This window comes from Streptopelia decaocto (assembly GCF_964273445.1).
Source record: "Streptopelia decaocto genome assembly, chromosome: 2".
In the NCBI taxonomy this organism is placed as follows: Eukaryota; Metazoa; Chordata; class Aves; order Columbiformes; family Columbidae; genus Streptopelia; species Streptopelia decaocto.
The window spans coordinates 142,357,240-142,377,974 of NC_138655.1; the positions used below are offsets into that span (position 1 = coordinate 142,357,240).

General features: G+C 37.8%; 1 pseudogene across 1 annotated transcript in view; it reads left to right on the forward strand.

Moving 5' to 3' along the window:
- Positions 1–20,735, forward strand: part of LOC309435871 (macrophage mannose receptor 1-like) — a 30,344-nt pseudogene that overhangs the window by 1,337 nt on the left and 8,272 nt on the right. Inside the window, exons 3-15 of the transcript in view lie at positions 1,013–1,174; positions 2,064–2,177; positions 3,210–3,376; positions 4,621–4,803; positions 5,697–5,849; positions 7,094–7,206; positions 8,382–8,492; positions 9,387–9,535; positions 10,379–10,608; positions 11,959–12,068; positions 14,585–14,673; positions 15,272–15,455; positions 17,800–17,835. The product of the transcript in view is annotated as a macrophage mannose receptor 1-like (transcript). The remainder of the gene's footprint in view (positions 1–1,012; positions 1,175–2,063; positions 2,178–3,209; positions 3,377–4,620; positions 4,804–5,696; positions 5,850–7,093; positions 7,207–8,381; positions 8,493–9,386; positions 9,536–10,378; positions 10,609–11,958; positions 12,069–14,584; positions 14,674–15,271; positions 15,456–17,799; positions 17,836–20,735) is intronic.

A 20,735-nucleotide genomic window follows, 5' to 3' on the forward strand; every position in this document is an offset into this window, starting at 1 on the left:
CATCTTATTGAGCATTAGACCCAGAAGCCAAGCACTCCCTCTATAGCCAGTGGAGAGGAAGAGGTGCTTACAGAGTGTGGTTCAGCCCAGACAGGTGCCGACTCACCTGCTGGAGGTGGCTGCTTCTCTTTGTGGACCAGTGAGGTGAGGAGGCTCCTGGACATCTCATTTATGGAATCTAAGTGCATGGCATGACCAGCGTGAATTTAGAGTGACATCTTCACTTCCAAAAATTCCCATTGCTCTTAATTCTGCAGGCATACCTTGTAGGTCAGTTCTCAAACAGCTACATACAAGTTTTTTTTCTGTTAACATCCATTTCTTGTGTCCTATTGCCAGGCTACACAAAAAGCTCTGTTAAAATTATCCTCCTCTTCCACCTTTGTACTCTTTTCTGCACTGAATTTATATTTGGATCCTGTCACCTCAGGACACAAACTCTTCCACTTTCCTCACCAGCTGCCTTCCCAACAACACAACAGTTTCACGAGGTTTTGTGAGTTGTTCTTCAAAGACTGCAGATGATCTGCACATCAATACTACACAGACTTTTTTTATAGCTCCTCAGGCTGCCAAGGAACAGGCTCTGCCATTTTTGAAAAATCTGCTTGACGAAGAACATCTAGAGTCATAGTTCGCCTATATGTTTGCTTTCCTTCTCTGACTTCTACCTGGAATCTCTCTTTTCAATGAACAGATATGTCTGGTTTACGCAGTGCTACATTTTGTGTAAAACAAAATTTCAAAGCAAATATTTGAAACCCATTCACTCTCTTCTATAAACTTAGAAATTTAAAATAGTTATTTTATTTAAAACAAAAAATTACAATTGTTTGTTTGTTTTATTGATGCCTAATTTGATTTAATATTTTTGGTGCTTTAAAACTGATGACAGCATATAGTTAATACTGTGCATCTTTAGAGCATTTGCATCATTACATACTTCATTTGCTTTTAGTTGGTGCAATATCAGTCCTCTAACAGCAACACTCTATGCCACTTTTTCTTCCAGATTATACAGGAGGATTTTGGACAGAAGACGTTTCAACTGGCATTCACTATCAGATAAACTCAGAATCAGCTTTAACATGGCACCAAGCAAGGAAAAGCTATCAGCAGCAAAATGAAGAACTATTAAGCATCACAGAGATTCATGAGCAAGAGTATATGGGAAGTAAAATGACAGACAACAAGATCTCAAAACATGCTGTCCCAGAGCTTTAGATGATGAAGTTGGCTGCCTTCTGTATCACCAAGGAAGACAGGGTGTCAGGTGTGGTTCAGGAGCTACCAAAAGGGACAACACTTGCTGGTGTTTTTCTGTGAAGGATTGGTCCCAAACCTCTATAGGGGGAAAATGGCCCCATCCCACCTTAGTGCTTCAGGTGGGACCTACCACATCTGCAGCCTGTCCCAGGGGAAGGGTTTCCTCTGCTTTCTTTCTTGCTGGTGCACTCATTCTGGAGCAGGACTAGGGTTTGGTACTCAAATTTATCTTTTCCTCTGTGTTTCAAAGATTATTAATCTTTCTGGGAGAACGCATGATGATGATGGCTAGATATGGGTACATTTACATACAGAAACTCCAAATAACTCCAGTGGATTTCAGATACAAGTGTAATTGTATCAGTTTGGTATAAATGGTGTGAAGTACACTTTGAAACACATAGAACAAATCTCGAAGCAACTGACTGGCACACCGTCTTTGTAACCTTTTTGGTGTGTTTACTCCACAAAATCTGTTACAGAAACATCTTAGCAAAATGCCCCAATGAAAATAAGACACTTTTGATATCTCTTATGCTGTGATGAAAGTCAGAGAAAAAAACTCTTATTTAAGTAGTGAAATAAGATATCCATTCGCCCTTTTAACTACAGAGATCTCTACTAAATATTTATTCATTTACATATTTTACTTTTTAATCTGTGAACCTCAGTAATGCAGAAAGTACTGGTTTGGAACTAGTTTAAACTTAGAAATATAAATGTCTTACTTCTGACATTGTTTCTTTTAGATGAACTTGCTAAATATGAGGAAAGGAAGATGTAATTGTCTATTTCAGAGCTAACTAAAAAATTGAGGTTTGTGTTCTGGGTTTGATTGAACATTTTGAATTTCAACAGTGGATGGCAATGGGTTGGGGGCAGCCCTCTCAGATATTTAAACTGTGGTCCAGGTAAGAACTGTTCCTATTTTGTAAAATTTGAATGGATTCTGGCAAGACACCAACTAATAAAAACTGCCCTAGCTACTTCTATTTCAGAAAAGTCCATTCTGATTTACAACAGCTGAAGACGCAGATCTTTATTTTAAGAAGTACACTTCCAAATTACAAAGTTCACTGTGAATAGCAGCAACAGCAAGTTCTTTTACTTTCTTATATAAGCACAGAGCTTGTTTATGGAAGCAGAGTATGATGTGGAGTGATATATAACCCTACAGACCAGAGATCGGGTTTTTTCCACAATGTGTTGCCCAAGAGTATAAACATAAATCAGATCTTCCGAAAGTAGCAAAATATTTAGAAATTAATGTCATTATGTTTTCTGGAGAAATTCTAAATATTACTGAGAGGCTTACAGAGCCACCTCATAACTCCTCAGTAGTTTATGCAAGATTGCATTGGGCCACCTCAAGGAAGGGAAAAAGGGTGTGCTTGTGGTGCTACTCACACATGGGGGGTTCTTTTGTTTCTTGTTTTTTTGGTCCCATGTTTTCTTTGTACCGTGAGTATTTCAAGCCATCTCCTGTTTTGGAAAAGTTACAAGATGGTAAAGGAATAATTAAATTCTCCTCTAAATTTTCAAAAATTCTGTAGCAGGCAATTTCTTTTGTTGCTTATAGAGGTTTTTACACTGCAACAGAAGAAAAAAAAAAAAAGAAAAACTATTTTACAGGAAAGTAGATTTGTAAAATTCTTGAGATATAGTGAAGGCATGGTATAATTTAAAACTAAATATTTTTAAAGTTTGGAAGTTTTTGGCACAGGACAATATTCTAGCTTCTGGATGTCAAGAAAAGAACCAGAAACTTCCCAGTACCATTATGACACAAAGTCAATGGAGAGTCACTACTTCACTCCCAAATCATAGACTAAAAGCAGCATCTTATTAACTACAACACCAGTTATCCTACAGGAGAATAAGTTGATGTTTCTACTGATAATATGATGATTCTGTTAATCTTTTTATTTATTTTTTGCTGTGAGATTCCATTTTCTCTCTTACTCAAAGTCTCTCCCTGCTCCCTGGGAAAATGTGTGGTGTTATGAATCCCAGCAAGAAGGCTAAATGTGAAAACCAAGCATGTAACCAGAGACTTGGTACATTTGTAAAAAGAGGAACTTCAGTTCAAAGTCTGATATTATACCCAGAGGTAGGTTAGTCAAATAAAAAGAAAGATTTTTCTTTGACTTCTAGAAAGAGCAATCTGTAAAGATTTGCAAATGACAAAAGGTATGCAACACTATCTTTCAACCAAGGCATTAGAAACCTTCAAAACCACAGCCATACATGCATATAGAGACTTTTAGATGCTGCTTTTGTACTCCCATTGTGTATTAACCATTCATAGGAGAATATTATTATTTTGTTCCATCACTATTATTCATTCTCGCAAGACCGATAAAAGCTGCTCTGTCACAGTAACCAATGCCAGCAATCAAATTTCTATAAATGCAGTAGAAATTTGTGCTTCATATTTTCTCCTCATTTTCTCCAAATGAGCAATTTCAATTACTCCAATCTTAAGGCAAAATATCCTCCTCTGATGAAAACAGTATGCAATGCATTGAGTTCATGACAACAGAGGAGGAAGAGCAGCACTATCCACACAGGATACATTCCATCCATGGGCCACCCCAGCCTGAGGCTTTGGTGACACAACACAGCTGTGATGGAGTGTCTAGTGGAGACTGTCATCTGGGCATGTTACAAAAGCTACTTATAAAGAAGCAGTTATGTTAAAGAAAGTAGGGAAATAATTTCCGAGAATCTTTATTCCCCTGTGAACCTTAAAAAGAAATAAAGGACTCTATTGTTAAAGCTAGCTTAAGGTAAGCTTTCAAAGATATTTTGGAATCTAAGTGACGAAAGAGCCACTGAGTTAATATGACGATAAAACTACCACCTCTGCATTAATTTGCACTGTTTACGTACATGCAGATACTAAGTAATTACTCCATACTTTTCCGTAACTGAAAATTTTGTGTGTTTGCAAAGAGACACTGAACAGCAGGCAGAGCCTAATGTCAGCCACTGCAAGCAGCCCAGGTGACCGTGACACAGTGACAGGACTGCTCTGGGGGGCAAAGAGGGGAGAGGCTGCTGTCTGCTTTGGTCTCTCTTTCCCCCCATAGCATTATTTCAAATTGCATCTCTGACATAATACGGGTCTTTTTCAATGATTCTCTGCTTAAGGAGACCTCATTCTATTTGATATGTAGCATCCTGTGCCTTAATGATATTTGTTTGTCATTTGAATGTATTTGCATTTCTAACTACAGCTTTATGTTTATTCATGTAGCCCCACATTTGTAAAGAGTGCTCATGAACCCTCATTCTAGTGTCCTTTATTTCCCTCATATAAAATTGCTCTGAAAAATTGTGCTTTAATTTTAGAGGAATTGAGACTTATTAAGTGCATCAATGGTTGGTGGCCCTATGCAGGCCACTGCTACAGCATTCAATGAGAACCCAAATTACAGAAAGGTGCTCTGACTTCATGTAAGAAGCAAGATGGAGATTTGGCAAGTGTCCACAACATTGCTGAATACAGCCTTCTAGTGTCACAGCTTGGTCACAGTGAGTACATGTGTTGGCCTGTATTTTGTTTACCCCATCTGTAACATAAAAGCTGGGCTTCACAATAAATATTAATAATTTTTTTTCTGAAATGTCACAAGTGGAAGGCTAAGTCTAACTTATGGTATTCTTTTCTGCTGTTGCTGTTGCATAAACATAGAAGTGTGTTTATCAAGAAATAATATACATTGTTAAATATGATAAAGTGGGTGGAAAAAAAAGCCACATAAAGTTCTCTAAAAATTGCATTTTTGGCACCTTTATTCTACATTCAATGTCTTCAGAATGAAGCTTCAAACCTGTAAGAAGTTTAACTTTTTGTGGAGATTAAAATCTCTTGCTGAGGTTAATCTCTTGCTGTGTATCCTTCTAAGAAAAAGAAATCTTTCCACTTTTGATTTTCCTTGGATCTGTAGTAACCAGTCTTGACAACTCCTGCACATGCTGGACATCTCAAACATCCCTGATGGGCCATTACAAGCCACCTAATGCTTCCCCATGAAGTAGATGCATCGGCAGATTTCTTCATGGCTTGGACTTGGTATGATCTCCTGACAGGTAGGACACTCGTTGTCCTACCTTGCATACTAGGAGGCATATTGTTGTTCTGAATCAACTTAGAAATAGTTTGTAAAAATACTCAGAAAGTTTGTAAAAATCTTCTGCCAGCCATAAAGAGCCTTAGGCTTATTAAACTCATTATTTCTGGATGGAATCTAAGGAATTTTTGGTACAGCTCAAGACAACTCTCACCCCAGATCTGAGAGGAAACCAGCATTTCTGTTAAAGCACAAAGACCTGTCACATTCCACATCCCAGCTTTATCAGTCCCTCTTTGATCTGTATGTGAAAATGTTCACTGTATTGCATAGCTTTTTCTTGTCATGCTTCAGAGCCAACAGAAGAGCTATGGCTGGGTCTGAATGACCTGAGCTCACTTCTATTTCAAGTGAAGCGATGGGACTCCTGTGACCTTCACCAAGTGGCAACACAGGCATCCCACCTACACAAACCATCTGGAGGACTGCATTGTTATGAAGGGGCAGATATAACCATGCAGGCATTCTGTAGCAATGCAAACTAATAACTATGTCAGTCTGAAATCACTTGCCGTTGTATACCTATTCACAAGTCGTTTTTTTTATATTAACTTAAAATAGTGTTCCCCATAAATTTGGAATCAATGAGAAGAAATGTTCAGAGGGCAGGAGAGATCGGCAATAGAGAGGTGGCATCTTTCTAGTGTTACCTTTTGAAATTTCTTATCTGGTGAAAAGTCTGGTCCAGAAATTTTATACTAGATTTGTTCTAATCCTGCAACAATGAAAAAAACTATACCTCTGGGAAATGAAAGGGAATGAACTAGTTGCTACATTATGTGGTTATCATGTATGCTATTGGCATATACTCCAATAGACCATTATGTCCCTCAGTGTTACTTCACTGAGACACAGCATTGAGGCATGGAGACCTGGCAGCAGGGTACTTAAGGGGTGACATAAAAAGAGCACTTACACCTACCTGCCAAATATCTAATATCCTACAGTATTTCTGACTGCTTGACTCACAAACTTTATTTTCTTGCAATACATATTTTTTTTTGCATTTTAGATACATTTACGTGCATGTGCATGCACACACATAAACACATGAAATGTGTCATGAATTTTAAAAGAAAAAACTGTAAATGCTTTTATGCAATAAATACTGTTATTTGAAGAACTGTTATATCATAGAACACTATTGATGTTTGACAGTATTACGCACCAATAGAACTGATCCTAAACCTGATTTTATTGGGAAAATCGTTCCTATTTACATTTTATGTTTTACACATTTCCTTTTTTAAAAGAAATCAGTCATTTTCAGAGTCTTCTCCTTGATAGAATTGTTGAATTTGTTGCAATACCCTCAGATGTGACTTATTTCAGTTTCACTGATCTTTTTGCTAGAAGTATAGTGTAATAATACTGCTCTAAATGCAGATCCATCCGCCCCAGATGAGATGTGCCTTTACAACCCTCACATAAAATAGATGGCTATGATAGCAAGTAATGCTAAGACTTCAATATGTCATTTGTTTCCTTCTTTCATATCAAAACAGCATAAAATGGATCTTAAACCAATCCTGACAGATGTGTCTACTTAAAAAAAAATCTCTAGCAAAATGAGCCTTCCTAGGTTAGTATGTTTCAGTGGCCCTTGTAGTGAAGAAAGATGAAAGCACTAGTTTTCTTATGTTTATGAATGCCCCTTTTTTTACATTCCTTCCTTCTCCCTGGTATTGTGGGATGGATACGGGGCAAGTGATGTTTGTCATAAGCAACGTGGTTACAGCTGTTAAAAGGAGCCTTCATCACAACCCTCTGAGAGAGATAATCAAGGACCCAGGTTGCCAGCAAGCAAATGCTCTCTCATAAATTAATTATGTTGGGAAAAATGAACAGGAATTAATTTACTGGTTCTTGCTTCTTCTAGAGTCTTTGTGTTTGTATCTTTTAGAAAATCTTCTCTTGATGAAACCTTCTGCTACTAGCATTTTAGCAATATATGTGCATTCTTCATTTTTGCTTTGAAGATATTCAGGAAAGTAAAGATTCACTTATGCATGCATGAATACTGCCTTTCCTTCAATTCCCAGATGAGCCACCCTGTGATGAAATTACTTATGTATTTTAAATAATAATTTCACCACTATTCTCCTTGCTTATGCTCTTAGCCTAACAAAACATGTAAGGTTACCCAAAGCCACTTTGTCTCTTCTCTCAGGTCTGCTGTCTATTTAAAGTCTTTATAAAAACTCCTTACAGTATAGGGATGACAAAAGAAAGAAAAGAATTTCAAAACAGAAAAGGATCAGCTTTTCTGCACCATGTTCCTATTGATGGACTACCTCGAGTGATACCAGCAGGTTACTTTTTTTCCAAACAAGTAATTTTTCCAGAATCGACCTAATCAGAAAATCACTATACCTATATTGGTCAGCACAGATCTGTCTAACAGCAGGAAGAAGGAGGGGTGTTTTACTGACATTCCTCCTTTCTACCCTACTCACAAACAAGCACTGACTTGATTCCTCTTGGCTCAGGAATTCTCCTTACCAGTTGTAGTTAGAGATGGTAGGGACAGTTTTGGGGAGCAGTGCTTGTATGTTAATTCATTTCAACATTGCAATATTTTTGTATTTCTTTATGTCAGATCCCACAGCTCTGGAAGGCTGGAGCTGCAGCTTCCCCCTGAACAAATGACAGGCTTGTTATGATGCAGTTTGTATGATCCCAGCCTTACAGAGCCCTGGAAAGTGATAGCAAATGGCACAGTCACAATTGTCTTTGGAAAGTCACATGCAAATAAAAGAGATGAAAACTAAGAACTTAATGTCAACCTTCAAACAAAAAAAAGGCCTTCTGTAGGAGCAAACAGCAACAAAAAAACAGCTTTTGTTAATTACAAGATTGGCCCAGTCTCAAATTGTTTTTAAGCTTAGCTGCAAAATATTTGACATAAAATATTTATACACAAAAATGCAGAACTAATTTCTATATTGAAGTCTCAATTTCACCTTATGTTTGTCACAGGGTTGGAAAAGTCTGGTTTTCACTGTTACTTATTAGACTGTGCATCTTCAACATTCTCAGAAGCAATAAGATGTGACAGAGCACAGCTTTTCTAGCTACGGTGGAAAGCAGGTAGGAAAATATCTTTTTTTATATACTTCAAAATCAGTCCTTCTGATGGAGAAACTTGTAAAAGTTGTTCTTTTTTTTATTATTTGAAGTGTTTTATCAGCACCACTCAAAAATTTTGTAGTAGTAAGCCAAACAAAATAATCCATGCAGAAAAACAAACAAGCAAGCACTCTTCAATGTTTTAGGGCTTTCTGCTTATTTTCTTAGAACAATATCCAAATTTTTAGGGGTTCTTGAATTAAATAGTGTTATCTTTCAATTCCTAATTAAAGCAGCCTTTTTTTTTTTTCTTTCCTGGTGGAACATAGTTACTATAATTTTAGTCTATATACTGGCAGGTATTACCTTATGATTCAAAAGTTTAACAAAAATATTTTCTCAAACTACCTTCTAAGCCAAATTCTGAACAAATGTAGGAAATATGCCCCAGGACCTGCCCCACCACAACCAGAATGTGGCATCTCCAACCTACCCATATCCCAGGCAAGCTTTGCAGGCTTCAGGGCCCCTGAGGAACACGACTGCCTTCAGAGGTGGTGGCTAGCAAAGCTGATGGTTTGGTCCCAACTTGGTGGTCTGTTTTGAGACACCTCAAAGATTTGGAAAGACAATGCAAACAGTGGAATAGAACTAGAAGCCCATGTGAGCAGTTATTTGTGACTTTTCACAGAACTGGAGGGAAAAGAGAGAAGGTGCTTTCAGATGAAAGCAGAAAGCTATCCCTCACCAAATTATTTTGACCACACTTAAAAGCCTGTTGAGGTTTTACCTGAACTTCACAGAGCAGCTGTTGCCTTGGGGTCACACTAGTGTGATAGCGATGCCTTTATTTGTACCACTTAGATCAATATTGCAAGGCAATTGGTTGTGGACGAAAACTGTTTTCTACTTCAGAAACGCGCAAGCCTTTCTGGTTAGTCTGACAGGACTGAGATCCAAAAAATATTTCTGGATTGGTCTCTCCAATACAGAAGAATGAGGGAGTTTCAAGTGGACCAGTGGTGAAACTCCTCTCTTCACACACTGGAACATAGCAATGCCAGGTTAGCTCTACATGGGCTCAACTTTCTTGACTGGAGTGCAGCTGAAATTCATAAAAGTTTCTGCTTTCCATCCCCTAGTGTTAAAAATTACAGGAGGCACTTTCTGTTGTGCTTGTAGCTGTAGGTGGCCAACACTGTCAGGCCTTGTGTTTGATGCCAATGCAACAAGCACTATCACAGCTGAGTGTCAGGTGTTGTTAAAATCAATCTCCTGCAAAGTTTTACAGAAACAGATTTTTAATGGGCTAGACTGAAGGCAATACTGTGTGGGAGCTAACAAGGTCCATGGTCTCATTTTTTTTCAGCTTTTTCACACTAGTTAACAAAAACTCACCTGACTGAGCAAAATTATTATGGACAGAGTTTTCTGACCCACAAGGTGCATATGTGAGAAATGAGCAGTGAACACCCAGCTGTTTTGCATTTAAACAAAATGAGCTTGTTATGCCTTAAACCAAACTTGTTTTACATGACTGATACCAGCCTTCTTGAAATTGAATTACCTGGATATTGAGAACCCCAAAGTAGTTGTCAGGCCATCTGCTACATATGTAAATAAAATCAAGTGCCATTCGCCCTGTGATTTCCCTGGGGTGGCAAGAGAAGATCTGTATTCTAAAGCTGCAGATTAATGTTTTTGGCAATGGTGTGTCTGTGCGACTCATTGGCCCATATCTGGGCTCTGGCAGGAGGTATTAAAAACAATTTATATCCAGGAAGTTTTTTAATCTGCATAATCTGAATCTTCCTTTTCAAAATTTTCTTTGAATAAAAGCAAAGGTCTAATTTCTCAGAGACCAATTAAGACTTTGGTTTTAGTGATTTCTTTTCCATATTGCAAAGGAAAAGAGCAAGGCTGTGTTGCCATGGGAACTGGAATTGCAGCCGATTTATGGGATGTTGTTAGCTGTGAGAAGACAGCAAATTATCTCTGTGAGGAGCGGGCAGTGGGAGTGGCTCCTCCTGCTCATCCAGTACAAGTCCCTGCGGCCGTTTGTGCCGAAGGCTGGGATGGAGCCTCCTGGACAGACTCGTGCTTCAAAGTAAGTCTGTGTCTCCTTCAAAGTAGGTCTGTGTCTGCTTCAAAGTACATGTGTGTCTATCTTCACTGTGAGCCTGAGCATGGGGCAGCCCAGTGGTCAATGCCCTGGTCACCATGGTACTGAGGGACTCAGGTGCTGGGTCATTTTTTGAGACTTATCTTCTCCATGTTATTCAAGGGCAAAAAATCCATGAGAAAATCCATCAAAGATAATTAAATTCAACAATGGAAAACCTGAAACAATAAAAACAGAGTGTTAGAAATGTGCTTTCTTTCATTTAAATGCCAGGTGAGAACCTCACCTAATTTCTTCGCTTCCAGGAATTTGGGACTTCAGAAAAACATAGTATTGCATCTCAAGAGCTGACAGTGCCACTTGCATATGGCAGTGTTTTTAAGAGAGAACTTATAGAAACCCAACTCTCTGCCAAAAGTTTTCTCACACAGCATGTGGTACTTTTAGTGATACTTTTACAATCCAGGTTTAGTTTGAGATCAGTGACTCTTCAGCAAAGAAAGGTTTGGGGCATTCTCTTGATTTAGCTAAAAATGCCTTTAAAAGTCTCCTTTTTGAAAAGAGAAAAAAGTAAAGAAAAGGCAAAAATAGATCAAGTAAATGTAAATATGCAACATTGTTCTTCCAGGTCTTTACAAAAGCATTCTCTTACTTTCTCTCTTGAGATTCTCTGTCTCTTGGGAGGCCAGAAATTATTTTAGCCCTGTATTTATAAGTCTCAACTCCTATGTCACACTTAACTATTGTTACTAACATTATTGGTGTTGTCAATCACCAAATTGTTGATTATTTTCATCCAAAATGTCAAGCATCCAGTTCCTTGATTCAAGAATGTGCATACTTCATAGTAGAAAGTGCAGCTATTTGTATGCTTGCACCACCATACACAAATCTCTTCCTCAACCAGGGTCAGCAACCTGCCAAATGGCTTTTTCCATCCATACTATCTTTTCTGTTGTAACCTATTCATTTCCCTTCCACCTTCCATTTCTCAAAAATCTGATTTCTACTGCAAAATACCACAAGTGAGCTATTCCATCTTTCTTTGAGCCTTTCAGTGGTCAAAGTTCCAATTAAGTTATACATTATTTTTTCTTCTCTGTATGTTGTGATATCTTTTGTTCTCCTCAGACGCCTATGCCATACCTGATTTTAAAACAGAAAGAAAAAAATACTTACGGTTTGCATTACTACTGTTTAATTCTATATGTCTTGACAGATGTGTCGTCTCAGTCAAGAAAAAGGGGTGCTAAATAGATTCTTATTTAATTGCATAGGCAATTATATATTTTTATATGCCAAACTTTGCACATTTATTTTTCTTTATCCTTTTCTTTTTTCAACAGGTTTTTTTTTGTGTGAGAGGGAAACCAAAAGAAGACTTAGTTTGAGGCTGAAGAATTCTCTAGAGAAATAAGATGAAATCTGGTCACAATCAATACAAAAGATCAAATTTTATTATGGCAATTAACATCGTGCGTACTTGTACAACAATTCTTTTTCATGTTCATGCTATGTTACATAAGAATTCCTTCAGAATATATCTGGAGCTGGGCAAGTGAATGAATAAATACAGTCAAATTTTAAAATAAAATGGGCATTTTTATCTGGAGATATTGTCCTGGAAAAAAAAAAAATCTTTACTATTTCTAAGATGTTTTTTATATTTTTGAAATATTCATCACAGGTTTTTATCAGGGCTGTTCTCCATGTCTGATCAAGTTTTCACATGTTAGTCCCTCTCCCAAAAAGGAGACAATAAAATGTTCAGCTCTAACCATGCCTTTCTTTATTTGACTGCAATTCATATTTTAATAAATGCATTCAAAAAAACCCTTGAGTTAACATGTAATGTAAAAATGTCATGGCTTTGTTAAAAACAAGTCCAGCTTCTATTTTAGTGAATTTTCCTTTCAGCTAAGTTCTTCTACGTAACTGCATTTTTCTGAATCTTCGCCTGCATGTTTTTCAGACATGACCAATGAAATGCTGAAGAAGCTCATGTTTAGATTTATTGCTATGACAGCCAAGAAGACAAATCCCATAACTGAGAGGGGCATGTTTACAGGAGGGGTGGACAGGACAGGTAACTAAAACTGACCAACTGACTATTCCATCCCATCCACATCATACATCATATAAAGGTAGGGTCTCACTCTCCTCGACCATGGCTGGCATCTAAAAAGGACCCTGCCACCTGTGGCTGTGATCCTAGGCCTCAGGGCCCTGCATCCCTGAATACAGTTTCCCATTTGCTGTGAAGCCCCACCCAGGACTTTTGGATGCCTGCCCTGCAGCTGCTGGAGCCACGCCAGCTCTGCACACCCAGCTCCGCTGCCGCTGGAGTGACGTCAACTCCACACTGGGCAACTCTACCCTGGGGATTTCAATATTGGGTTTTGTATATTTCGTATATATAGTCTCTATTTATTAGTAGCATTAGGCCCCTCAGTTCAAGGACAGGGAACTGCTGGAGAGAGTCCAGCACAGGGCAACAAAGATGATTAAGTGAATGGAGCATCTCCCTTATGAGGAAAGACTGAGGGAGCTGGGTCTCTTTAGCTTGGAGAAGAGTAGACTGAGGGGCAACCTCATTAATGTTTATAAAGATGTAAAGGGTGAGTGTCACGAGGATGGAGCCAGGCTCTTCTCGGTGACAACCAATGGTAAGACAAGGGGCAATGGATACAAACCAGAACACAGGAGGTTCCACTTAAATATGAGAAAAAACTTCTTCTCAGTGAGGGTGACAGAACACTGGAACAGGCTGCCCAGGGAGGTTGTGAAGTCTCCTTCTCTGGAGACATTCAAAACCAGCCTGGACACATTCCTGTGTAACCTCATCTAGGTGTTCCTGCTCCTGCAGGGGCATTGGACTAGATGGTCTTTCGAGGTCCCTTTCAATCCCTAACATTCTGTGATTCTGTGAAAGCCTTTAAACCCTTTCCAACTTGAAGTGTCTCTCCCTTTTTCCTTCTTATCACTTTTTTTTATCTAAGAAAAAGGGTGAGGGGATTAACAGAGAGCATCTGCCGTGGTTTATTGTCAACTTGCTTTAAACCTTGACAGATGCAAGGACTTAGTGTGGAAATTTTCCAACTACAAATTGAAGACTCCTGAAAACAATCAGGAATTCATTTTAATTATTTTTTGCTAGCACTGTAGGTGCCATGTCTTGCCTGCAATGTAGAAATTATTCCATTATTTTTTCCCCCAAATTAGACCACTACATTCTGGTTGTATTCCATAATGTTAAGACATCTCAATGACACATAAGATATAGCTATTTAACCAAAACTGTATTACATAGTAGTGAATCTAAGTTTAATTTCACAAATAGATTTAAAGCAGTCATATAGAAAATTCTTTGTGATCTCATCCTTTTTCATTTAATTATTTTTCAGCATTGTGAGAAGCTGAAAGTATTTTACTTGTGTGATAAGTCTCTTTGCTTTAGACTATGAAATCTTTGCAGAGGGAAATCTTCGTGTTACGCAGTGAATGAAACGGGGCTCTATTTTATCCGGTCCATATGTAAAACAAGATAAATAGCATGAACTATTAAGTAAACTACATAGGAAGTGCCAAGAAACAAATCAAAGCAGTTGAAAAACAATTTTCACTATTTTTCATTACTTAAATTGAATTATATCTCTCTGCTGATGTTTTACTTCTGCTAAAGCCTCTGTCTGTGAACTCCTGCTAGATCCAAGAGCTGTGTTGCAGCCAGAAGGCTGGGAGCCTGAGCTGGCTCTGTGCCCCATCGCAGGTCCTTTAACTTACATTCAAACATATCACATCTTGTCCCAACACAGAGCACTATCCAGCCCCTTGACAGAGCACAGGCAGCAAGCCTGGCTATGGCCCATTGCTGGAAGAGCAGCTCCTAATTCATGTGTGACAGGAGACAGCATGTTTCTGTGCTTTCCAGCATTTATATCATGGCCCCTCTTTCTACATTCATATATCTATACTGTATGATCTATTTTAGGGATAAAGGACTGAACACTCAAGCTTTCGGGATTGGTTTGTTTCTCTTAAATCCTGATGAAGGATTTTGCCTGTATTGATGGCTTCTCTGTGAGAACTTATTTGCTGGATATTAATTGACTTTCTGTCCTTGAGAATATATAAATTTTTGTCCTTTTATGTCTTTTTTCCAATCTCTTTAAACCTTTGGCAGGTGTGATGCAGGTCTTTATCCATCAGCTCTACAGCTGCAGTGCTCAGTGATGGTGTTATCTTAACATACTAATGAAAATACAAAATTGCCTCTGTTTCATCTCTGGTACCATGTTATATGTCATCCTCCACAGCTTGTACTCTTTGATCTTCACAGCATCCCAGACTGGGTACTGATGTATGTCATCACAAAAAAGTCAGGTTGCCATCTTTCACAAAGTGAGATAAACACAACTCCCTCTGCCCATTGTTTTTTCCTCCACCAGAGAGAGACTTTTCTATACCACGTAATCTTTACAACTTCTCTGGGGAGTGATGGGGAAAATGAGCTGATGATCATGACTTTTGCAGTGCTCTCGAACCTATCTGAACTCCTATTGATCCCATAAACAGGGTACTTGAGATGATGAGATCCTGAAATTGTGTTATAATGGCAATCTCAATTACTTCCACTCAGCTCGAATCACATAGTAATTGAGATGTACTTCCAACACAGGTAATTTATGAGAACTGGGATGAAGATGAACCCAATGATCATGAAGAACTTGAACGTTGTGTTATGTTTAATGGATCACTACAAATGCGCTGGAACGAATTGTGCTATAGATCACCCCAAATGCACTGGAACAATTTACTCTGTGAAGATTTACTTAATTGGATTTGTGAAACAAAAAAAAAAGGTATGATTACTTCCCTACTTAATTAGGAGCAATAAATGCAAGTTCAAAACAAATTGTATGGATTTAAGCAAATTGAAAAGAAGAAAGATACTGGGAATTGTTCATTTTAAAGCCAGTTGCAGTGAAGGCAACACATAAAGCAAGAGCAATGAATTGAGACATTTCAATTGTACTCAGATGTAGGAAGTTAAAGATATCTGTATTACTTTATCTCTGGTTTTATCTCTTTCTGCCACAGGTTGGATAAATTTGCAAGGCAAAGGTACCTCTCCCCCACTTTTATCTCTTCCCTGTATTTCTATCTTCTTCAGGCTCACCCAGGAGAGGCAAAGATGCAGGACACTAGAGTCCTCTTTGCAAAAGAGAAAAAAAGCTTTGCTTTCCACTGTGAAACAAATAACGGAACCAAAGAGAAGGATCAGTTGCTATAGGAACCTGCAACTCTGAAAAAGCAACCAAAAGCAGAGACTGGTGTAGTTTTGGAAGACCCTTTCATGCACCAGCTTTGCCTGAGAAGCACGACCCTAACGCTGGGTGCCCTGCAGCTGGGGCCAGGACAGGAATCAGACCTGATGGAGGAGTGTTGGGGTGCCTGCCCATGGGAAACAGAGACTTCATGGGCTGGGGGCCCCAGACAACAATGAGTAATGAAAGAACTTGTTTTGTTTACTCGGTCCTACTTTTACATTCCTGCTTCCTGCTTGTAAATGAAGTACATGTATGCATCTCCATGGAGCAGGAGATTCTTAAATGTTTCTTGCACATAGGGAACTAGTAGAAGGCACAATAGGAAAGGGAAGGGAGAAGCAGTTATATAAAAAGCACAGAGTATATCTAGTATTTGATGACTCTGCCAACAAATGTTACCCTTGAATGGCAAATAAGGCACCATGCTAACATTGAAAAATTGCTTAACTGAAAAGGAAGAGTCACTGTTGCCTTGTGGTTAAATTAGTCATACCAATGCATCATCAAAACACTGACTGCTGCACACCAGCTCAAAGCAGTGCATCCCGTGCAACCCCTTCTGGTGTGCTGAGCATGCTAACTTGTACAGATGTGGCTCTCTGCTCTTGGCGAGGTTACTCAGGAGGAGTTCAGAAATCATTACATAAAGACTCTGATCAGTTTATCTTGATCCTAGATGACCTTTCAAAATTTAAAAAAAAAAAAAAATAGATCTTGTTATTTTGAATCTGGATAATATGATGATCAACATGAGTGGAGAGATGTTCAGCTGTTAATTCTCTCATATTCAATTAAGACACGTATTTACTTAAGATCCTCCATTTAAAAAACAAACAAACAAACAAGGGATGTTTTGTTAGGATTAAAAAATAAGATCAAAATGAGATTAAATATTTAAATTCACCGTGAAAGTATTTGAATGAGTTTGGTTCATTCTTCACTAAACACTTGAGAAGAAAATGTCTAAAAGCTCCCAACTGAAAAATTTAATTGCTTTTTCATTTGTTTACTCATTTTTCATCTAAATTGTTCCTGTCCTTTCTTTAATAATGTGTTCCTGTCCATCAAACCAGAGAAGACATGGAGAAAGCTAAAACAAGAATTAGTAGTCCTTGTAAAGAACAAAATAATAGGCATCCAAATGAAAGTAGAGCTACCTTGGAGGGCTATAGCTGGCTCTGGGAGTAGCAACAGGCGAATCACTTCCTCCTGGCCCATCCTATACCCAGAAATCTAGGTTTGGTATCTATTGGTTCTCCAAGACTCTTAAAAACAGACTTTCCTAGGAAAAGACAAACCATTAGAGTAGGAGGAATGCATTGAGACACTGGAAATGATGTGTGGTATTAACAAAATACCAGCATTAAGCTTTAAGTACTTGTGAATAGTTTTCTACGTGTACGTAAGTGTACGTAAGCTTGAAAACTTGATATATTGGCTGGATTATGTTGTTTGGCTCTAGTCCCATGAAATTAGTAATAAGATGACAAGTAAAAACACTAAATTATTTTTTTAAACTGATGTAAGTTTCATCTATGAAGTGTTTACTGCATATCCTGGATTGTTTAATCCAGTGCTTTTGAAGATACATATAGATGCTTTAAAGATACATATTTTTCACTAGATAAATGTTTCAAAATTATACAGAGTTTTAAATTTAATCCAGTGATATGTGCTCTAAAATCTTGAAAATGCATTAGATATATAATGCATAGTTCATTGGTATTTTGGTTTGTGTGGGTTTTTGTTTGTTTGTTGTTGTTTGTTTGTTTGTTTGTTTTCCTATTATACAAAGCAGTTGAAACTACATAAAGTAAATGTTTCTGGATTCTTTTTGTATTTGGAATGTTGCTTATGATGATCTTTTATTTTACAGGTACACTGCTAAAACCCGAACCAAACTACAAACTTGGTAGGATTTTTTTCCTCTTTCAAATAAACTTTACTATATAGTCTTCAGACTTTGTACAGAGCAGATACGAACATAATATATGTGATTCTTTATCTTTCAGAATATCAAGCCACTCATGAACCTAAAATGTTCTTGCCTGAGGCTCAAATCCTGAAAAACAAAAGAACAAAAATAATCAGAGACATGGTTTATCGGCTTCCAGATTTTTGTTCAATGCTGAGGAACTGTTTAGTGCTTAACTGTTAATCACTTTTGTGATTAGATTTACACAAAACTTAGAGTGAAATCTTATGTCACTTGCTTATTTGTCAGCTTTGATCAGAAATTCAGGTGAGTTAAAAAAAAAACAGTAATGGACGAAAATGACGGTAATTTCATCTCACTCAATGGGAGTGTTTGTGTGTGCTTTCAATTTACAAGTTAATAACTGTCATGCAACTGACCTCTGGATAGTTTTTGGGTGAAGTCTCAGATGAGAAGTGTTAAGTTCTATATTTAAGCATAGCAATGCGTTTTCCTTCCAAATATGGGAGAGCAAAACCAAGAGAAGTTAATGACTAAGATTCATTTCACTTTATGTCTTGCACTGAGAGAACTGAGTTAAATGTTCAAGCAACCCTTCATAGGTAGTGAGGAGAAGCAGTTAATTTAGGATGTTATTGATCTGACCAACTTTAGACTTTAATCTTAAGACGAGATTAACTCTGACCAGATCTCCAATGACTACAGAGAAAACCCAAGAGATTTTGATAAAATGTGGATGTAAGGGATTAATCAGACTAATCCCAGTGGTTCAAGTTATGTGAGCTAGAAACAAGAAGTGTAAGCATCATCTCACCCAACAGCTTTCTGAAGTTACTGGTAGGGATCCTGCTTTAGAAGTCTGTAGAAGGCTTCCAGGAGAACACCTTCCTGGGATGAAACGGAAATCTGTGCACTGGTGAGATCTTGGTGTTTCACTCTTGTTCAAACCATAAGATGCCTTCCCTTTGAATATAAGTGTTTATCCAGCCTCTGGCAAAATGGAACACTGATGGGAATTGAATGTTACAGTACTAAACAGATGAGAAGCAGTAATGCTGTGGATATGTCCTCTCCAGTATATGTAGAGCTTTTGCTCGCTGGTCACTGCTAATACCTTGCTTAGCCCTTTACCTAAACAGACCTTGTAACTAAATGACCACTGGAGATGTCTGTCCGGCAGTCGCTGTCCCCTTGTTTCTTTCAGCTGGCTGGATGAAACCCCGATGAATTACGCTGCCCGGGCTCCAAATGAACAAAATTTTGCGAATAATGATAAAAACTCTGATAATGTCAAGACATTTTCTCAAGTAAAATAGCAACAAGAAATATTTGGTCAAAAATTTAGCATTCAAATCCAAAATGTCTGCTACATATTGAAATTTGAGGCTAATACACCAACAAGTAGTTGAACAATACTGACACTTTTTCATAACAAGCGTGCTGAGATTTAAAACCACATCATCGTTATCAGGAGATGAACATATAACAGAGGAACGAGGAGTGTATTAGGGCAAATTGTGTACATCGCAACTTTTTCACCTACCCGCAGAAGGTTTAATTTGTGCTTTATAAGTACTGTCTGTAGCTGACTGTTGTAATAGTGGTACAAGGGTTTCAGACAGTTATTCTCTGTATTTCATTTACTTACAGGCCTTTCGAAAGATATAAGCTGTGCTTGGAAAAATGCTTTTACCTCTGAAAAGCACAAATCAAATTACTCAAGATTTGCTCATATTGTGCTTCCACCTTGGGGAGGATGTCCTGAAACTTGTCTTTTGTTTAACGATAAGGTCAAGTAACAAATCTCAGCCATATTTAGCAGACATGCTATAGGCAGAGAAAACAACTATCCTTTTGTCTCACTATATAAATATTCTCAGTTTATATACCAATTTACTAAGTGGTATTCTAATTAGCAGTATAGTCAATCTTCAAATCTCCAAAAAAAAAAAAAATAATTTGAATGTTTTAAGTTATAATTTTTGTAAATACCCATGTGCCTTTAGCCATAGTTCCTTTATAGTTTCTAGAATTCTCTGTTTATTTTAGACATAGCTACTGTACAGAAATACTCTTCCATTATCCTTAAGTGTAAGCCCCTTTTTCTGAGTAACACTGAGATGAAAAAATGAAACATCACACTTTCCATATATAATCCATATATAATCAACAATCACAACAACTTGTCTTGAGTAATACAAACAGTAATTAATGTCAGATCAAATCTAGAAAAAAAAACCAAGCATTGTTTTTTGCTAAATCAAGTAAAAGTAAACCTGGCCACATGAATGTAAAGAAACAAATAAACAGAAACAACAAAGAAATGGAAACCACAAATCAATCAATCAATAGGAAAATGTTTTGTGCATTCACAGGGCATAAAAATGGAGGAGCAAAATATACTGCTTAAAAACCAACCACAACCACCATTTTTTACAGTGGTATTCAGGAAAAATCCCCTTGGGATACTCATACACTTCAAAAGAGCATATCTTCCTGACACTGTTCAGCTCATGCTGAGAGATCACACAAGCTCAGCTTTAGCTCTAAGTCTGTGGTACATAACTGAATCCAATCAGGAAATTCTCTACCCATAAAATCAAAAATTGTAGTGTTCAGTAATGCGACCTTGGATAGCTACTTAACTCCTCAAAAGCTTTTGGAGGTTGCCTGGTCTTGCCCTGCACTAACCTGGGGCAGTCCACTGGTTTGTCAGAGCTGCACTCACGTCGCTGGGATCAGCTGGGTCTCCTTCTTGCTGGCTGAAAGAATTTGCATTTCATCAGATCCCCCATCTGCTGCTCTTTACATGCAGGGAATAGAACTGAATTAATCAAAACCTAATGTTTTAATACTCTTCAACATATGAAATTTTG